We start from the raw sequence: 22,492 nt of genomic DNA, 5'->3' as shown, positions 1-22,492 counted from the left end.
GCCATTTTTGTTAGATGGATAAGCTTTAGAATCCCCTAAATTAATTTAGAAATGGAGGCGAAGGCAATTTAATTTCTCAGTTTGCACAAATGACAACTTTAAATTGTAGTCTGATGTTTCAAAAGCACCATTAGAGCAGCAGTTGGGATCACAAGTTTTGGAATCAGCCTACCCGGCTTCAAACCTGGGCTTTTCACTAACAAGTGGTATGCCTTTGGGCCAGTTAGGTTCCTTCCAGTACATAAATTCCCTTATCTGTACAATGGACACAATATGACTACTCAACTCCCAGAATTATTCTGATTACCAAATGGCAATGGGAACAAAGCACTTCCAATAGGATAGAATAAAGAAGACTTGTTATGGAGAGGCATCTGACCAGAGGGAAGAAGGTCCAGCTCAAGTTCTCTATAAATGGTAGAGCATCTTATTCAAATAATGTCTTTCTATAGAGTACTAGACTACTTTTACCCCAGGGTCTTAGTTATTTAAGTCCTGCCCCAATTAATAGTTTTATTATTTAACACCTTTATAATATTTAATGACAACACTAATAAGCATATGGGCAAGGTCTCTAGCTCCTCATTCTCTGCTAGCATTAAGTAAGGTGCTTTACCATCACTTTCTCATTTATAACCTTGAACCCCAATGAAGTATCTCAAGTTTACACATGAAGAAATTGGGTCTCCATCAAATCACATGACCTGGCAAACAACTGGTTGTGAGAACTGGTCTTGAAACCTGTCTTTAAAATATATGCTCATTCTAATATGTCATGTTTCTAAGGACCTATAATGTAATAAATATCTAATTAAAAATAACATATTTCTGGTTCTTCCAGCAAAGAGGAGTAGTTGATATTGAAGATTTGGGACTTCCTAAAGAGAAATATTTGTCTCAAGGGCCTCTGAAGGTATAGTACAAGTAAACACTGACTCATTTCCAGAACTCATGTTCTTTTCACTTTCTATACTGCCACTTTAGGTTTCAAAACAATAAAACAAATGTTTGGAATGAAAAATTCACATTTTCCAGAGGACTTAGGATTTCAAAGACTGGTTGAGTCATCAAATACAAGGTAGAATGTCATGTTAATTGAAAATGGCTGGAGCATCAATCAATAAGCTGAAAACTAAGGAATAATTGTGACATCAAGACCATTTCATGCTATTTTCGTGGGTGAGTTTTCTGTCATTGATGGAAGTAGTAATCTCAGATGATAATGTGCACGGAAGTCTAGACTTTGAAGGAGCATGAATGAATGATACTTCTGGAAGAGTTCAGGCTTCTAGCTAAAACTCAACATCGGAGGGTGCAATCCAACATACAGGATTAACATCTCAGGAGACTTGCCCGAGGTCAGTTCATCTCTCTGTGATGCCTTATCCTCTAGATGGAAATAAAAACAGTGAACTCTCTTAAATGTGCCCTACGGTCTGATTAAAGATTGAAAAGGTCTCTAAAAATCCACAGCACTCCCAGGGAAAAATGCTAAATATCATTATAATTATTACACCAAATGCCATAATTTGGTCTCCTCAGATTCCCTTTTTATGTAGATTCCATCACACTCTGACTTTTGACTTTTTGCCTCTCTGACCAAATCTCCAATGACAAAGCAAAGGGAAATGTTGAGGCAATTAGTGAGAAATGGAAGCAATTAATTCCTTTTTTTAGTGGAGACCTGGCCTCTGTGAACCAGTTTAACCAAAAATAATCAATGACCTTTCTCTGACCAAACTGAAGGAAATCTACTTGATATTTGTCACTGGTTATCCATCTACTGCTTCAACATTAATGAGTCTTTTCACTTTGCCCCTTTCTTTTATGAAATAGAGCCATCTATTCTGGTCCCTTGTTACCTCTGCAACTGCTATTTTTGCAAATCTAATACAGTCAAAGACCTCGTTATCCGTGTGTAAGACTGGAAACCATTTTTAGCATAGCATGGTTTCTGATTTCTCCCTATGTTTCTCCCTTGAACTGTTTCCCCTTCGCTGCACTAAAGGTGGGATCTTGTTCAAAATGAATGAAATAGAACAACAAAGATAAAGTTTAAATTTAAGAGTGACAAAATGCAGATTATATAATTGGCCTAGGTCTAAGCACCATACAGATCTAGAACCAAGGCCCTGCGGCATTACTAACTCAACTGATTACCTTAGGAAAGTTACTTCACTTCTCTAAACAATGGAGAGAAGAGCACTTGCCTCGAGGGTATTTTCAGTCTCAAATGAGGTGATACAGGCAAAGCCTTATGCACCTGATGACAGCCCATTCGGTGTTAACTGTTACCAACTGGAGAAGAAAAGAGTTCAGGTAATATACCTGCTTTTGATATTCATGAAAAGTTTCTAAGATGACTGCTACTCCAGCAGGAGTTGTTATCAGTCACTGTCTCCTTTTTATCTCCCACTAGAAAACTTACTATTTTAGCTCGGTGCTTATTTTATGAATTCTTTCCTTCTAACATATTCTGGAATATTTTTGCTTGCTATTTTGTTGTTGTTGTTGTTGTTTGTTTCGTCTTTAGACAAATACTTAAGCAAATGGTTAAAAGTTTTGTCATATGTTTCACTTGGTGTGCTCAGTAAGACTGAATATAAGTGAATTTAGATACTACGTGGTATAACCAGTATTTCATGTTGAAACAAATAAAAATGTGAACGAATTGGCACTACATCTTTAGAAAATACAGAAAAGTAGAAATGACCTGTGAGGAAAGGCAAATTAAAAGTTATCTCCCAAATTACACAGAGTTGCTTCGTTTTCTATTTCATTTTGCTCTGAGAGCTCTATCCTAAGGCAGAGTCCTCCGAGGTTCTATTTAGGAAAGGATATTGAGGGAGAAAAACAAAACAAAACAAGGCCAGATACATGAGATAGTAGCCCATGGTTATGTTTCATGCTCTGGAAATCTGTAAGAAATGTGAGATCAAGGATCCCACAGGGAGAAGGAGAAAGGTCCTCCCTTTGGGCTCCGACCTAGATTTCCAATCTTAGAGTTCCCACATCCAATCTAAGTTTGCTATCCCAGGAGTGGATTCAGAACTACTCTTCAGGCACAGGAGACCTAAACTTTAACACCACCAGACCCTTTGTCCTTCACACTCAGTCCCAGCCCTAGCCCTTCAGTCTCCACACCAGATATTAGTTCAACTTAGAATATTCAGCGCACACACACACACACACACACACACACACACACACACACGGGCTTATTCAAAGTCACATGGCGAGTTAGTAGCAAGCTGAAAATGCTGAACTCTGACTTCCCATTTCAGTGTGTTCTATCAGCACTAAACCAAGCAACCACAAAGAAATCACTGAATCACTTGCAAATATTTGCTTGGCCCACTGGTTTGAGAGCTAATCCATGTTCAATTTCAGTAGTTATTTCACAGTGGAAAATGACACAGTCCACCCACCTTTGATTTTCTTATGAAGTAAGTTCTATCATATTTTTAGCAAAGCACTTGCCTTCTGTTCTTGCCAGAGGTACAACCACTTTGCAAAGTATGTTCTCTTAAAGCAGATACAGGAGCACTTTATAAACAAAATCTAAACCTAATGACTGTAGTCTTTTATTCCCCCAAACTGTGTTCCAAATGGCCAGAGATATCCAGCTAAAACACAATCAGATCAAGCTACTCCTCTTGTTAAAATCCTAAAACCCTTAAAAGCGTAGTTATGCTCTGCCCCCATCTTAACTCTCTAGCCCTACTTTATGTTATTCCCCACAATGATCGCAAGCTCTAATCAAAGACCCCTGAATGTGCCATGCTTTTCACAACTCTGCACATGCTAGTCTTTTGGTCTGATGCCTTTCTCCTATCCTTTGCCTGCCTAAAGAATAGCTAATTATTTTTCAAGGGTTCTTTGAACCCTTCTCAAACCCCCAGACTCATAGGGAATTGATAGATACTTTTAAAACTTGTCAGTGTGATTAATTGTTGAAATGCTTCAAATGCTCATGTGTAGGTACCCTATCTTAGGCATCTTAGCATCCTTAAAACCTACTGTTGCACTTGGTACACTCCTCTACGTATATACCTTCAACTTAACCAACTTACATAGAAATTAACTAAGTTATTGCTCAAGACAAAATTGCACATTCTCTATCTTCTCCAGAAAATAGTGTCATCAGTCATCTCACTCGGCAGACTCACCCACTGGTTTGTTCCCACTCTAAGAGTGAATACGCTCAGAATTTTCCAAACACTATATCCCTACATGTCCACAATATGTCAAAAGGCTAATAAGGAAAAAAAAGTTCATTTGTAATAAAAACGACAATAGATGTTTTGCAATTTGAGAACAGAGAGAGAGAGAGAGAGAGTAAAGAAGGTTGAATATACTTTTGGGAAAAATCTTGAATGGTAGATATACTTCTGATGAAAAGAGCAAATCATCCATCATGTGAAAAAAGCTTTGCATAGGTGGAGGACAATTATAAAGCTATAGAAGAGAAAAAAACAGTCGTCTAAATGGAGAGAAACATTTGTGAGTATGACCAAAGGATCAATGCCTTTTGGCTTAAGATTAATTAAGAGGAAGCCTAAAACTTACCAGAATTTAAAGTCTTATAGTAAAAAATGCTGCTGACAGTTTCTATTGCAGACCTTAGATTGTTTAGTAGGTTCAAATCCTTCCAGTGTGCATAAAATCAAAGGGAGCAGAGATTATAAACGTCTTAGCTACTGAGATATTCCCTGCAGACACTAGCTGAGATCACTACCTGTCTGTAGACAGATTTTCAAAGTAGCAGGTACTGGTCTAGGTTTTGGGGGGAGTGGGGGAAGAAGCTGGATAGAATGAGTTTTTGGAAAAGCATGCAGCAAAATATCTGATTGAAGAGAGTGTCCTGACTCAAATTCTTTTTTGGATGGAAATACATCTAAGCAGGCTGAATATCCTTCAGAACTTAATTTGTTCATGTGCCTATGAACTTCTGTATGGAAACATGTTCACAAAAGAAAAAAATAAAGAACAAAAGGGAGGGCTAGAAGGATTCTCTGGCCCAGTAGAAAAACTCAGAAAATGAATCACAATGTGTTCTAGTATGCAGGTGGAGGAGTCTTTCAGGAAAGGCAGGAGATGATTTGTAGATACCCTTCCATGGTAACTCTTAGGAATGAACATAAGGGATCATGGGAATCCTTATTAAAACTGTATCTCTACTTCGTAGATTCATTCCCCTCAATTGCCTTTTTTTTTTTTGTTCTATTTTTGAATTCTCACTTATTCTTTCAAACCTGAAGAGATAAAAAGGAAAACAGCAACCTAATAGATCTTTAAGATCATTAGGCCCACCCTCCCATTGTATCCTGAGACCAATTACAAAATCTGTAACAAGGGCTTTCTCTCCTTGACTAATCTATTCTTTAAACTTGTCACCTGAGGAAATTCTACAACCAGCCAGAACGTGCTTTGCACTTTTCAATAATTCAGATCCCCCCAATTTTTCTGATGTTTAACTAAACTATCTGTAATAATTCTCAAACAATTCTTTTTTTTTTTTGATAATGATGAGTAAGTGGACAGATTTCCCATGCTCCAATGAATGCAATTTAATGGAACCACATAATTATCTATCCACTAAGCTCTCACAGGCAAAGTGATGTCTGCCAAATCTTGATATGTCTCCAAACACCTGCACCTCAACCCACAGACTCCTAAAATGGCTAGTGATCTACAACTCTACAAAATAAGGAATATTTTTATACATTAGTTTCTTGCTGCTCATTTTTTCCTGTAAGACTATTGGTAAGCTCTCCCCTCATAGCTCACATTTTTTAGGATACTTGTGGTTCTTCCTGCTTTCCTCATACATCCTCAGCTCTATGCTTCACAGACTCTTCTTTCTGATCTTAGTAAACACAATCAGTAAAACCTGAGCAGGAACTATTTGTTGCACTCTACATTTGTTTAGTTTGTCAGCATAAAACTTGCAATCTACTATTAGCAAATATCATCTCTTTAGATCTGCTATTGCTCCCCTGCTTTAATCCAGTATTTCTTACTAAAAGAGCTAATTAAATTTATCTCCATAAGATGCCTGACTTCAGATAATTTTATTTGTACATTGATTTCCAAAGAGTTGAATGATTGCATTCCCATATGTATAATTATGATTTTTTTATCAGTATCCATCTTTATTCCCTTTGAATCATATTTCATTATTTTATTTGAAACTATTGTGTAAGAGTATTTCATTTCTTTCAGTTTCTTCTTTGCTTATTTCTCCTTTTTGACTATTCATACCACTGTTTTCAAAATTGTTTTCTATTTCCACTGTGTTAATTACTACAGTTTCTGAAAGTTTCCCTTATGCTAGATATTTGCATCATATTTAAATGTCTCATAATTATTTTGGTTATTTAGAACTTATTACAAACCCTGTGCCACAGTCACTAAAATTAAGCTGACGCTTAAGAAACGTTTTTCAGCTTGTTTCATTTTTGACATCAGCTCCAAGTTTCAGTTCAACAAAATATAGTTATGCATCTAACTGTTCTACTGCTTTGTAATGAAATTGAAAATTTTAAAAATAATATTAATAATAATCAAAACCAAAATAATAGACAACATGGAAATTATATATATACATATATATGTGTGTGTGTATATATATATATATATATATTCCATTTGTTTTAATAGCTAAAAAAGACTTTTCATTCTCAAAATGGAGATCACAAAGTTGGCCCATTCAATGTAGTTTCCACCAAAAAAGTAAAAGATTTATATTCATTCAAAAGCAACTTGAAAATGTAAATCTATGCTTAGATTCATCTAAAATAGAAGTGAAGCAGAATGGTCTGAATAATCTTGATAAGAAACTACACATTCTGTTTCACTTTGCTTTGTTGACACAGTCTCTGAATAGGAAAAAAACTGTGAAGGTTATTTTAGTCTCAATATTAAATGAAGCTTCTAGTAAATAAGTTACTAGTTAAGCTACCTGAAATGAAATTAAAGATTACTGCAGGTTTATTTTTTCTCAAAATATCTATTGCTAATGAAACATTTTAAGGCAATATTAAAAGTATGGGATTGAATACACAGAAACAAATATATAAAAAAATAGATGTGTACATATGTGTGTGTATATATACAGGTATATAGATAATCTTCAAGTCCCTACCACAACTCTACTAATTATTACAATTGAAAACTATTACTACAAAAAGTTATTGCTTTAAGATATTTGACATTTCCTACACAAACTTTTCAGATCCAAATCTTCATTTAAAAAATCAGAATAATTTCTAACCCTGGAAAAATAACAAACCCTAAACTACTATGTGGTGTTAATTTAGCTATGAACAGAACTCATATTTTCTTACCTTTAAAAGCCAATATAATATATATTGCTAAAATGTAAACAGAAATTAACATTTATTCACAAAATAACATATAAGATGCAATAAAATGTTAAATTGGTACAATTTAGTAAATACCCAAGAATATGAAACCAGAAGAAAAAATTGCTTTATCATGAACTAAAACAGTGATTTCTACATCTTGATTAAAATAAGACATTAATAAAGTTACAGATATAGTTTACCTAAATTACAGCAAATCACAGCTCATCTACTCTAATATGATACCTAATGATCATGCAAATGAAACCATAATTATAGCCACACATATCAAAGTAAAATAAGTATTGATTAGACCTGTCTTCTTAGTTCATCTAAAATACAGAAAATTAACCTGCCAGTTTAGTTACCTACCCGCAATGATTGGATTCTATCAGTGTTATCACCTCTACAAACAGCACCAAATTATAATCCCTCTTCCCATAACATAAGCACCATGCCCAAAGAGACAACCAAAGTAAACGATCTGATCATGAGTAATGAATAGTTAGGGCTGGTTGGAATCCACTTAGTGAGGAAAGAGAAAAGAGAAGTGGCTCATTAGGGCATTTCCTGAAACTCAGTTGGAATTTCAGTTAAGGAAGAAGAAATGACACAGCAGTTTCAAGTAGGGGGGACTTCCTTTCTTTATCTGAAATATGCTACCAATTTGAGAAACAGTATTCCAACTACACTACTCCACAGTAATTGTGGCCACAGTAAAAGCTCTCGTTGATTCCATTATTGCCCCGTAATTAACATTTCTTCCCAGAATATACACAAGCAGTACATGGTTGTTATCAAAATGGACTAAGACCCCACATCTATTGCAGCGTGTTAAGTCTCACATTTAACATTTCTTCAACAAACTGACCTGCCCCAATTTTCATGTTTTAAGAATGCTAGTTTTGTTTAGAGTATTAATAGATTCCGAGTTTTTGCTTAATGCCATCAAATTTCCCATGTTTCATCCTGTCCCATTTACCTTACGTATGATATTGCTCTCAAAGTGACTCCAGGATACTTCTCATCTTGTCTAAGAATATTTTATCTTCTTATGTAGATGGAAAACATATAATTCAGCTTATAAGATTTCTAATAATTTATTTTCATTTTCTAGTGTGATCTGTATTTTTGAGGCACATGAACACTGGTTATTTACTTACCAAGCCTTTACAAATGAAACTTTTGAAAAGGTTTCATTTTATGTGTTAGTTATCTGCATGAACTTAAAAATCTAAAGACCCAACTTTGTTCCCACACTATAATTCATACTGAGAAAAATCTACATTTAATCTATAATACTAACACCACTTGCTTACTTTATCTAAATCCGTATTTTTAAAACAATATATGAAGCAGAGCATTCTCATTAATTACTGAAGTTTAATGCAAATGTTACATGCAAATTTCTCTAGCCCTTGTACTTTGAAAATTCATGTAATTAAATTAACATTTATGCTTTGCAAGGAGTGGAAGTTATGTGAAAATATCTCAGCACTTTATATCTTGCTTGAAGAACCATAAAACTATTAAGAAAAAAAGTTCTCTCATTGTCAATAGCAAAGTTTTAAGTCATCTTACATTTTCTGATAATGTTGTCATACATTTAAATCTCTGAGGTGATAAGGAGTAAATATTTAATTTAGAGTAAAACTCACTTAGATTAATATTAGAAATAAAGGAACAAGATTAATAAGAAATATTATTGAGAAAGGGAAACATTTGGGACTTTAACTTATATTAGAAACTAGTTTAGGTTGAATTACAGTTTAAAATACATTTTTGTGATTCAGAAGGATATGTTTGAAACTGGATTACTATATGGTCATGCATTTGGGTTTTGAAAAGTTGCAAATGACCATGTGGATATATACACCTGAAGAAATAGTTCTTATGCAAAAAATAGGTTATACATCAAAACACTGAGGGATAGCATATGACTTGTGTGATACTGTATTATAAGAAATACGTGGGGGCCCCTGGGTGGCTCAGTGATTAAGCCTCCCTCCAACTCTTGATTTCACTCAGGTCATGATCTCAGCGTTGTGGAACTGAGCCCCACCAAGGGCTCCATGCTCAGTACAGAGTCTGCTTGTCCTTTCCCCTGCTCTCATTCTCTCTCTCATAAATAAAATCCTTAAAGAAAAAAATGTTTGGTCTTCACCTCTGGTTCCTGATAACAGTGAGAGGAGCATCTTTTTTTTTTTTTTTTTTTTTTTTGCAGTATCTTAAGAACATTTATTAACCAGCCCACCAGTTTTGTGGAAGCAAGAAAATGTAGCATTTCAAGCCTTGTTCCAAGAAGTACATGTATATAATTCAGAGTCCATCCCCCCATTTCCCTCCACAGCATTGCTTAAAGCCATTCCATCGCCATAAAAACCCATATCACATGACAGAAGTCAAGAACCTTTAACAGAAAACACGCAAGAAGACTGCTAACAAGTAAATCTTGGCATCCCCTCTTAACCATCTCTCCCCCTACATTAGTCTTTTTGACATTTCTTGGCATCTTTTATAAGACATCCACTTCTTGACTCCATGTGATCCCACACAAACACCACAGCAGGTAGGATAAAGGAGAATATAAAAGGCAAGGCAGGCTATCACCAGGTGGCTCTTTAATTGTTTGAAAGAATAAGAACAACAACAGCAACAAAAAATACTAATGCTGTTGAACAAGGAATCAGAAATATTGGCCAAGACAAGTTTGCCTTCATAACCCAAGCCCTTGAGAGCATTTTTTTAATTCATAATAAGTCCCTTTCCAACGTATATGGCTTTATGCTAATGAGGTAACTTGCCAGGTCCCTAAATAGCTTCAGGGATGGGGGCTGGTTGCCAGAGGAATCAACCATGTGATTAGAGGGTTATCTTTTTTTTTTTTTTTCCTTTGAGGGTTATCTTTCTAAGACACAGATTTGATCATTATATCCTCCTTACGTAAAACCATCAGAAATTTTCTACTACCTAAACTTTAATTCTAAATTCTCTAAAATAGCTTACAAAGGTCTTCACAACCGAATCTGAGGCTGGACTTCAAGCTTTATTAGAAACATCCTCCTTTCCTTCTGCTTAGAATGTCTTGCTATAAGAATCTCCGTTTTTCAAAGTCTAGATCATATCTGACCTGTCCGTAATATTCCCTTGAAAGATGGAAGGAAGGAAGGAAGGAAGGAAGGAAGGAAGGAAGGAAGGAAGGAAGGAAGGAAGGAAGGAAGGAAGGAAGGAAGGAAAAAAGAGGGAAGCCAAATGTACTTATGTTTATGTGTGAACAGATGGAGTTTTACACATATTTCTAATGTGTTAATGTCAATATATTTTCATATCAAATATATTTATAAATTCAATATAATATCCATCAGAATTCTAATTGCATTCTATTGGGTATTTCTATTATTATTTACTAAGAATAATAAGTGAAAAACATAGGCACAATATTTTTAAATAAAATACTGTGAGAAAGTATTTGAAAAATAAGATATTGAACACACTATAAAACTACACTGACTAAAACATTTTATAACTGGTATATAATAGAAAACCCAAATCTTCATTTTTAGAAATTTAGTATGTATTGAAGGTTATATGTCACATTAATAGGAAATTGATACATTCCTCAATAAATACACTAAGGGTGACTAACAGTTTGTTGAGAGAAAAGAAGGAGAAGGAGAGGGAGAGAAAGAGACCCCATACCTCTGCTACACCAAAAATCTAATTTCAAACTCTTACAGATTTAAATATAAAAATTTCAAGACATTTAGAAAAATGTGATTATTTTATAACCCACAGAGTAATATATCAACAGAAAACTCCAACATATCTGATGACATAAGTATTAAAGCCTCTCTAAAAAAAAAGAAGTTTTTTTGTAATTTGACAAAACAAAAACTCAGAAAATGCTTTTTTTGTCTGCAGCTTCCATAGTATATAGTTAATTGTCACCACTGCATTGTAAATGTTTTTTATTTTTTTATTTATTGTCTTCTTACCTGAAAACGCGCTTATCGCTGGATTGGATTATAACATTATCTTCTTCTATTAGTAGTGATTCTGTCTTAGTTTTATGACCCCGAAAATTATGTAAAATACATATCTCTGACTTATCCTAGGCAAGGAGTAAAGAATCTAGAATAGTTATCCCCTCAAAAATCTATCAATTACTGTTTTCAGACTGCCTGCAAGGAAAATTGATCCCCAGACACATCCCGCCCAAGTTGCACATAAGCAAAGTGGTTTCTGTCACAATGAGGGCAGCCCTCTGACAAAACCTCCATTGGAGGCTGTTGGAAGACAAGCTGTCATTCACTGACACGGTAAGGGGTGTGTGGAAGTATAGACGACACCAACAGTATCTGTTCCAAGCATTTAGAATTGGTGCTGTCACACAGCAGACAGTCTACATGACATACTAAGCCTCAACGTTCTTTACATTAACCTTCCCATCAAAACTAATAACATATTCGTTTATTTATTCATTTGCTAGTAAGTTTCTATTGAATGCCTACCATATATCAGGCACTAGGATACAAAGGAAAACACTATGGTTCTTACCCTCAAGGAGATTAAAATCTAATAGAGTTTGAAAGATAAATGAACCATGGTTTAAAACAGTTGCAAGACAGAAAAACAGTAATTTAGTGGAGTAGTATTTAAAATAACAAAAACGATGTAAGGAATAAAGGGGTTATTTTCTTATATCTGATTTTCATAGGAAATAGGATATTGAAAAAGGAAATGCCATGAAATCAGAGGTTGTTTGGTTTCTAAAATCCATCATATTTGGAAAAATTAAGGTAATCAATATTATATAATGATTAAGTGAAATAACATTTTCGTTAAAAATATTAACAGATCACACAGGAAAAAAATTACTGCTTGCCAAATGCTTGCCTTTTTGGGAAGGGACCCAGAAAGTAGTTCTACAGATCGGTGAAAAGCTGATGAGAAGGTAGCATATTAGCCTTTCAAAATGGAAAAACAACCCATTTGTTGTTACTTCAGATTGCTTTCATAGAAGATAAAAGGTAAAAATCTTTTTAATGGAAACTGATTTTAGAACTATTGCTTGGGATGTTGAGGATATTTATGCCTTTATTATTTTTTATTTTTTTTTATTTATGATAGTCACACACACAGAGAGAGAGAGGCAGAGACATAGGCAGAGGGAGAAGCAGGCTCCATGCACCGGGAGCCCGACGTGGGATTCGATTTAGGGTCTCCCGGATCGCGCCCTGGGCCAAAGGCAGGCGCCAAACCGCTGCGCCACCCAAGGATCCCTATTTATGCCTTTAAATACGACTTTTTTCTTACTAACAAGTCAAAGACATCATTACTTTATAGAAAGTTTCCAATTTGGTAAACACTGAAGAAACCTAGCTTCTCTCTTAAAAAGGACTCAAATACATCAAAGGAAATGATATATCTCTCCTAAGAAGTTGGGAAAGAAAGTCCAACATCAATATTACCACAGAAAACAAACAAACAAAATCAGTTTTTGAGTATGTAGAACTGAAATTTATATGTCACTCATAAGTAGGAATCATGCTTTGGGAAGAGATCAACGTTATGATTCAGTCACTTGGTAAATAATTGGTATTGATTATTTAAAATTCTGATTTCATTATCAGTTTGGGGAAGTGCAAAAGTTAGTGAATATTCCATATTTTTATGTCATTATTCCATATTTTAACTCCAAACATTGCCTGAATAGCACTTTAACAAACACCAAATGTCAAATCAGATCTTGAATTCTGACATTATTTAAGAACTACAGACTATTTAACATAGATAGGAATTAATCTCACTAAAATATGAACATTGGAACTTACCTAGATTTTTACTATCATTAGCATACTAGCAAGTATAGTATTTGTAAACTTTTAAAATATAAAATTGCACTCAAGTTTTATCCTATCAAAGTTATTATGTCCTTAGCAAGAAACAACCAGGCACAATGACTGTGGAACACCAGTAAAATGTGCATAGCATATAACTGCAGTAGTAGTTGTTTTTTATTCTAAAATTCTTCATCAAAGAAGACATAGACGTGGCCAACAAGCACAAGAGAAAATGCTCTGCATCACTTGCCATCAGGGAAATACAAATCAAAACCACAATGAGATACCACCTCACACCAGTGAGAATGGGGAAAATTAACAAGACAGGAAACAACAGATGTTGGAGAGGATGTGGAGAAAGAGGAACCCTCTTGCACTGTTGGTAGGAATGCAAGCTGGTGCAGCCACACTGGAAAACGGTGTGGAGGTTCCTCAAAGAGTTAAAAATAGACCTGCCCTGCGAACGACCCAGCGATTGCACTGCTGGGGATTTACCCCATAGATACTGATGTAGTGAAATGCTGGGACACCTGCACCCCAATGTTCATAGGTTCAATGTGCAAGGTCCACAATAGCCAAGCTGTGGAAGGAGCCTCGATGTCCTTCGACAGATGAGTGGATAAAGAAGATGTGGTCTATATGCAATGGAATATTACTCAGCCATCAGAAACGACGAATACCCACCATTTACTTCAATGTGGATGGAACTGGAGGGTATTATGCTGAGTGAGGTAAGCCAATCAGAGAAGGACAGTCATCATATGGTTTCCCTCATATGGTTAATATAAGAAATAGTGAAGGGGGTTATACGGGAAAGGAGGGAAAATGAGTGGGAAAAATAGAGAGGATGACAAACAGAGAGGCTCCTAACTCTGGAAAATAAACAAAGAGTAGTGGAAGGGGAGGCGGGAGGGGGGATGGGGTAACTGGGTGACGGACACTGAGGAGGGCACTTGAGGGGATGAGCACTGGGTGTTATACTATATGTTGGCAAGTCGAACTTCAATTAAAAAAATAAAATAAAATTCTTCATCTACCTTAGTGAACTTCAGAAACATCAACTCACCAATCCACCAGTATCAGCAGAAGTGCAGGGACTTATCATCGTTCCATGATAAATGGGTAAATTCTATCAATAAACTCAAATGAACTTTCCCAAGTTTTTCTATCACTAACAATTCAGTTTTGAAGAAGTCTCTGGAATCCTTTAAGGCATTAATATAATTTAATTCTTCTGTGATGCCAAAGGCTTTAAGATTTCCCTAAAGTTGATGTTTGATCTTGATCCTGGCACACACTAGAGGATTAAAGAAGAACCAGCCCTTCTGGAAATTATGAAGTATGCAACATTTGTCTTTAACATGAAATCTCAGTGTCCTTTTCCCTTTTGCCAGGTAGATACCATAATTCCTTATCATCTGCCCACTTTGCTGCTAAAACTATTTTTAGAAAACTCTCTAATTCATTACACACTTTATTCACTAACGTATAAATGACTGATAAGACTTAAAATAGTCTCCCTCCCAAAAGCGTTTGCATTTGGAAGGCAATGAATCTTTAAGGTAAAGAAGGAAGATATATTTAAATTTGTGAAGGAATTATTATATATAAAATTTCAGAAATCAAAAATATTCCATGGAGGCTGCCATCTAATCTGAGCACTGTTAGAGTAGACAATGTCTTGCCCATAAAATAAATAAAAGCTTAAAGCTTCTTCCTTTGTAATGTTAGGATATTTCAAATGAGATGCCATGTCCCATGATTGACATTGCAGCTCCCTAGAGATTGGAAAAATGACAAGTCTTCTACAGTCTGCCAAAATCGTACAGTTGCTGTCAGACAGCGAAGGATAGAATATGTTGTTGAAACAAACAACTCCAAAAAACGAGAATGTTAAAAATGAAATGCTATTTCATATTCTACATGTCCAGCATGGAATAGTAGAGAGCTCTGTTCCACAGTTACCAAAGACCCAGCATTCATGGAGGTCCCAAGCCTACATATGCTTTCAATACCACTGAGGCAGGGAAACAAGATGTGGAGAACCGTATACAGCTTCTTAAAGTTTCTGCAGGAAGTGACTCACTTCTGTTTATCATTCACTGGCTGAAGCTATCAAGGGCCATGCCTACCTAGTTCAAAGGAAATTAACCCACAATTCTCCCGTGTGTTGAAAGAGAGAACAAGGGTATTTGTTATTAGAGCCAATGACTCCTAATAGTCTTTAATACATCAATTTTTCCCAGGGAATTACTATTCAGTGAAGGTGTATTTTTCCATAATGTCACCTAAGAAACAAATTCAGTCCACCCAATAAGATATTGTGAGTTTTATTCTGAACCATTTCACTATAAATACAAATAAGAGATTTGGTACAGGAATAGGAGGAGAAACAAATAGATAGCTGAAGATGATAATTTTGGTCATCATAACTTGGAGAGATAAGAATTAAAATTAAAACAAACTCTATGTATAAACGTATGTATGCTTGTCGGTATTGTGATGTTTGTTCTTGAGATCTATTCTGAAAATGCTTCCAGAATCTATCTACAATGGGGGGAAGTTGTCACCTTTCAAAGCATAAAAAATATGAGAGAGACATCTCATAAATACGTATTTTGCTATAAAAAATAAAGTTTTCCTGAGAAAACTATAATAACAATGCACTTATGTTTAAAGGGAGAAATCCTGGAAAGGGTAATAAGAGCAGAGTGTTGGAAGAAGAAAATGTAGAAATATTTTTCCCTGTTTCCATTTTTAAAAATTCCTTCAGAGGTTTAGAAAATGCCCATGCATACAAAAGAATCATCAAAGCACATTTCTTGTTTTAATTTGTGTCTTTTCATTGACATTTTTGCCAATAATAAAACTATATTCTGATAAAGTAAAATAAGAAAAACGGCAGAAGGAGAGATAGAGACGTGAATTGAACAAGAAGAGTAGAATAAGGCAAGGTATAGATGTTCTGTCAGAGATAACTCCTACTCTTGGTGACAACAAATGTCGATGGTATCTAAATTCACTTTGTCAGTATGTCCTTCATCGTGTAGGAATAAAACAAAGGAAAATGAGGCAATAGGATTTCAATAAGGGTGTCAACAAATCCCAAGAAAGTGATTGCACTGGCAGGAATAGTGTTTTTTAATTGATAGTATCCAGGAAGTAGCCAACATGATTTGTTCTTATTTCCTAATTTAAAAAATAAATATGTATATACATACCTATATATTTGTTCGCATGGGTTCATAAAAGAGAAGCCAAAATAAATACTCAAATCAGCATTTGAAATATTTTTCCCTTAAATTTTTACAAGGACATATAAATTAGAAATTATAAAGACTGATATTTTAATATTATTTTTGTTTTACAATTGCCACTCATATCATGGTCAATGAAAGCCATCTTGCACTTTCCTTTTCTTTTAAATTTTTTTTTCATCTTGCACTTTCCAAACCATCTTTTCAACTCCACTCTTACCATCTGAACCCATGCAATATAGTTTAACCCAGATTTGCCATATTCAAATGCATGGCCTTTGTGTTTGTGAGAATATTATTATGCCAAATGGTTAAAGTATGAAGATTGGATTATTCACTTTTATTTTGACAGAGTTCAAATGGCAAGATAAATTAGATATATTGCCATGGCTTAGGAAATTTAGAATGGAATATGTTCTTATTATGTAGAGGTTTCCCTCAAGGGAATGTTAATACTTAATTTCCCAAGATACTTAGTTCAAATAGCTTGTGTATCTATCTCCTGTATTTTATCTCCTGTTGTGAGATTTAAACAAGAAAGACTTGTTAAGTCTGCTAACTGAAATGTGTCTCAAGATACAAATAACTGGGTGTGTCTAGACTAGCATGTAAACACACTAATTGTACTGGGTATAAGCCCTGTGAATTGCCTTATTTTTCCATATAACATTTCTATGTGTTACATTTCCCATATGATAATGTTTCCTTTCGTTTTTTGATAAACTAATGAGGAAAAAGCAGGAAGATATAAAAAGAAAAGAAACGAAAATATAACCAACTTTTAAAATGCTAGTGAAAGTGGGTTAACTACCATAAAAGATAAGTAAAACTCTCTCCAAATGTCAGTTCTATTTTCGAGTAATTTTGGGCATATGAAACGAGTGCCAAGAGTTGTGCAAGGTGCTTTCACTTGTGTATATTGTGGAATACCGTGATTTTTTTAAATAACATATTTCAAAAAATTTAAAGTTAGAAGACTATAAAATTCAACCTTTGAGAACTTCCTATGTTAAATAAGATAAAAAGGGAGCTGGTAAGTATCAGTAACCATGTTGATATATCTGAAAACCTATGACAAGTAATGGTGTGCTCAGAAGTGATTCTTTTCTTCTGTGGATAGATCTTGCTAATCATGTAGAAAACTGAACTTCATTGGTTTCTATTCAAAGCAGGCAAAGCTGAGCCTCCAAAAACCCAGGGTTTTCACAGGTTTTGTGTTCTCTGTTATGCTCCCCTGTTTTGGCTAACAGCTCTGAAACAAAGAGAACACACCACACACACACACACACACACACACACACACAAGTAACATGGCTGTTGGTGACTCTAACTCCTACAAGATAGAGAGATTCACGTTCAGACATTTCACAAAGCAAGGGGCAAGAGATGTATCTCTCACACAATATGCAGACCTACAACTGTTCACCTTCAGTTGGCAATCGGATATGAAACTATAAATCAGGTATTAGAGAGACACAATAGTGTGACTAGAAGGAACAATAGTGAAAGTGGTGCCTAGTAACCTTAATTTTAAAGAAAAGAAAAAAACAGGTAAAAGTATCAGACACAATAGTACGGTTTTAGATGTCTATATTATCAATTCACGGAGTATAGGTAGCAAAGTGAAAATGACATTTTAGCACAATGAGATAAATGCCACCCCACAGGTACCACTGAGAGTTGGTTAGAATGGCATTCTTTTCTGGAATAGAGCCACAGACGAACATGCTTGGTTACAAAAAAATATATAATACAGTATAAGCACTAGAAGGATCACGTTGCATATGAAGAAGGAACAATTAAATGGGTTCCGGGGGCTCAGGGAAACATTCACAATGTGGACAACTGGACCAGATGGTGAACAAAAGAAGTGATATGAGATGGATACTGCCTAATATCAAAATAAACTTGGAGTTGTTTAACTAATATTATTTAATTCTGAATATTAGGTGGCTTTTAAAAAATTTTTCCAGCTTTATTGAGGAATGATGGAATGATATAATTGCATATATTTAAAATGCACAATATAATGATTTGATATACTTGATAATATGAAATAACTACCATGATCAAGATAGTTAACATATCCATCATCTCATGTAGTCAACTCTTTTTTACAGTGAAAATACTTAAGATATATTCTGAGCAAAGTTCAAGTATAAAACACTATATTATTAAATATAGTGTAATTGAAAGCAGAACTTTATAGTTAAATGGAGAAAGTTAAGTTCATTATTAATTTGCTAATCGTTCATCTCTACAGGAATAAAAACCTAGGGACATAATGGCTTTTTGTTAAAGGTAATTACCACAAACGGATTTGGAAGCTAGAACTAAACATTAAAAAAAAAAAAATTTCCTGAATCCAGCAGAATACAGGACACATTCAGAAGCTAGGTAGGAATGATAGAAGAAAGGCGTAAGAGGAAGTCAGAATCTAGGTCAATATGACTCTTCTCCCTCTAACTTTTATTAATAACTCTCATTGATTCAATGAGGAAAAGGCTGAATACACTTCAAAATTATAAACCTAAATAACTTATTTGGGTTTCTCTGAAAGATAATGGTTATATTTTCCAGAAATCTAAAAATAAACTCTCCTTACATTGAAAGAGAGGGCCATAATGTGTAAGAGAGCTGATCGCAAATATATGTACATTTGTTGCTAAAACTTGAATCTCTTTACTCGTTAACTCAAACTGCCTTGACTTCTCATGTTTATGCAAAACAGATTTTTTGGAGAAAAAAGAAAGGTACTGTAACATCAGAGGAAATCATCAAAGAACTAGTGGCAACATCTTAAGGCTTTTATCAAAGTAGTGAGGGAATGCATTAAAGCAACAATATCTGAAGCTTACATGTGATGGGACTACTAAATTTAATAGTGTATCTTATGAACATATGTGTATATAATGATTTTTCTGTAAGAATACCTCATTCTGAAAGACTTTTTTTCCCTGAGTAATAGAACGCTATTCCTCAAGACAATTCAGAAAAAAATCTACCAATATTTTATTAATAATAGATGTCTCACACTACAAACAGAGGACCAAAGTTTTTGAAAAACTATATGCACCGTAAGTGAAGTTATACAAAGGGGAATAAGCTTATGAATGGAAAAGTCATTAAAAAAAAAACCTCATTGAATTATTCTGAGAAAATGGTAGGCTAAAACATAAATTGTTAAAACTGAGTCACAGTACAGGAGGATTTAAGTAAATAGAATCAGTTCTCATCGAGCAAATCTGGCCACGCAAGCTATGATCAAATTTGAGATATCTACTTATATTTATTAAAATGTGTTAAGAATAAAACATTCCTTATTTTCAAAGAAAAAGTATTAAAAACAGCTTAGTTTTACCTGCAAGTAATAGGTAAGTAGGAAAAGGAAAGGAAACCCATATGAAAATGTGCGTCTAAGTATTTGAGACTATGACCATTTGAGATGTCTCTGCTGAGAAATGTCATGGAAGATCACGATTGGGTTTACTCATACACTGACAAACCCAAGATCAACTTCTCATGTACTTGAGGGTCATAAAAATAATCCAAACACTATTGAACTCTTTGGTTACTGAAGGAGAATGCATGGATGGGAATGCTAATGCTATGAAGGAACTCTTCTGGCTGCTACATGGGGTCTTCCTGTGAATGTGAACCACAAAGCCACTACTATCTAATTTCTGGGACTCTCAGCTGCTACGTAATGCATAATTATTTGCTGAAAACTAAAAAGGCAATCTACAATCTCTAAAATTCAATCATTTAAATTTATGGCTGAATCATCACTTAAGTCTTCCAATGGGAGCAATATAAAGTTTTTTTCAGAAGTTGAGAACTCAGCCTTCTGAATATTCAACATAGTAGTAAGTTGCCCTAAAGAAGACAGGAGTGGGATGTATTAAATACTCCAAGGTTTGTCTACGTATATTCTCCATCATGGCCAGAGCAAGTCTTATGGGCTAGCCCATAGGCCAACAATGTGTTGCCCCTTCATTAATTGATCTTTTAAGGTATTTGTACAGAATCTATTTAATAAGAACAAACACTTGCTCTTATTACCACTAACATGATGCTTCTTTCTACTCAAAACAAGAGATTTATTGCATGTTCTGAATATAAAATTAAATTGTTTGGAATATTCTTTCCTTTCACAGCGCTACAGTTACTAAGAATAGATGTACCTAACCACTTATTTTGTTATATCTTATCAGAATGTAAGTTTATTTTCTTTTGGCTACTACACCGACAAAACATTCTTCAATTTCTTTAGTCCTGGTGTTTTCATCAGTTTTTTGAGCAACAATCATTTGGGAAGCATATTCGAGGTTAGATAATAAAGTGAATCACTGGTTCCTGGTAAACAGCCAGATGCTGAGTGTCATTCTCTCCTTCAGCATTTTGACTGCCTACACCTGTTGACTTCAGGCCTCTGACAGCTGACTGGTCTCAGGCTTGGAGGCATAATCTGTAGCTCCGCTTGGAACCTGCCTATGTATGGTGCAAAATACCAACTGGGACAGGACAGTGTCTGTGAAGGGTTTCTCTTTTTCAAATTTATTTCTAGCAGTGTCACTTCAGTGGAAAGGAAACTAAATTTGATTTTACCAGTTATGCAAGGAATTGCATGGCAGAAACCTGAGCAAATTAGCACACTACAGCCCATGTATCTCGTTGTTGCTGTGCTGCCTAAAAACTGGCATCATATGATGCTATGAAGTCAGCTGGATCTGTAATCTAACACAGGTATCCAAAAGAAAAGGAATAGTTTGGTTTCTAATAATTTATATGAAAAATATCTCTTCCTTGTTTCATGAGTTCAAAGAGAACAGAAAATTTTTTCATCTTAATCACCACTGAACCCCACCACAAAATTTAGTGCACAACATATAATTAGCACTTAATAGCTCTCTAATGAATAAATGAAATTACTCAGTGTACGACTAAACCCACTAAACATATTGATGATATTTCCTGCACTTTAAGTGCAGCTAAAATCATCCTGTCTCCTTCCAGAAAGATGTAAATACAAAAAATGGCAAAGGATCTAGGGCAAAATCACACAATGATTTACATTTTTGAAATAAAAACTATTCCTGTATGCATAGACTGTAACTGTAACACCTGCAAGGGAGATGAACTATTATAATCTTTTAAATTTACGCCTTGGAACCTTCTTATGGAGAAGACCACTTCGTTATAATAAAAGCAAAAGTGAACACTTACAAAGTGTTATACAAAGTGTTATAATATCTTAGTAATCATACTAAAAACTATATAAATATGGAAAAATTAAACAATCCGATGAGGAGATCCTAATAATTCTCATATTATAGGTAATAAAATTGAAGTGTAGAGTTCAAGTAAGACACAAAGTCATATTGGAGGCAAAATTCATGCTCAGGAAGTAAGTCTGTCTAAAGTTGAATTTTTTTAAGTTTATTTATTCATTTTAGTAAACTCTTTACCGAATGTGGGGCTTGAACTCATGACCTCCAAATCCTGAGTCCTATGCTCCTCCAACTAGCCAGCCAGGTGCCCCTAAAGTTGAATTCTTAACATCACAAAACATTACTTCTAGTGATGAGATTCTTTAGGTACCTATCAAGTTATACTCATATTAGCTTTCCAAAAGAAATTGCTCTTCTACAGAACTGGAACAAACAGTATTATTTTGTATTAATACACATCTGAACATTTATGCCCGTGGTATTTTACATTCAAGTGCAGCATACATGTATGTATCCATATTAATATACTCTGGAGGAGGAGGAACAGAAAAAGGAACAGCATTAATAATAGCAAAAATAGCTGCAAACATTTATTGAATATTTTCTACACACTGTGATCAGCACTTTTCATGCATTATTGGTCTAATTCTTCCAAAAAATTTTGATAGGTACTACTGTTTATCATCTACTTAATCCATATTGTCAAACTAAAGACTAGTTAAATTAACTTTTTGGTATGTCAGGTGCTTTTTGGAGCCTCATGCTAAGGATTTGTACTGTAAGAAGAAGAGAGG

General features: G+C 34.7%; 1 protein-coding gene across 19 annotated transcripts in view; it reads right to left on the bottom strand.

The window, feature by feature from the left end:
* TFEC (transcription factor EC) overlaps positions 1-22,492 on the bottom strand; it is a 222,616-nt gene that overhangs the window by 61,658 nt on the left and 138,466 nt on the right. For 2 of the 19 annotated variants that reach the window (XM_072783365.1, XM_072783366.1), the window contains exon 1: positions 7,740-7,887. The exons of the other annotated variants lie outside the window; for them this stretch is intronic. The gene's annotated coding sequence lies outside the window, so the exon portion shown is untranslated. Of the gene's footprint in view, positions 1-7,739; positions 7,888-22,492 lie in introns of those variants that run through there. 19 annotated transcript variants of the gene reach the window in all.

Source organism: Canis lupus, chromosome 18 (assembly GCF_048164855.1).
Source record: "Canis lupus baileyi chromosome 18, mCanLup2.hap1, whole genome shotgun sequence".
Lineage (NCBI taxonomy): Eukaryota > Metazoa > Chordata > Mammalia > Carnivora > Canidae > Canis > Canis lupus.
The sequence above is the reverse complement of the archived record's forward strand: the minus strand, read 5'-3'. Positions and strand labels throughout refer to the sequence as shown.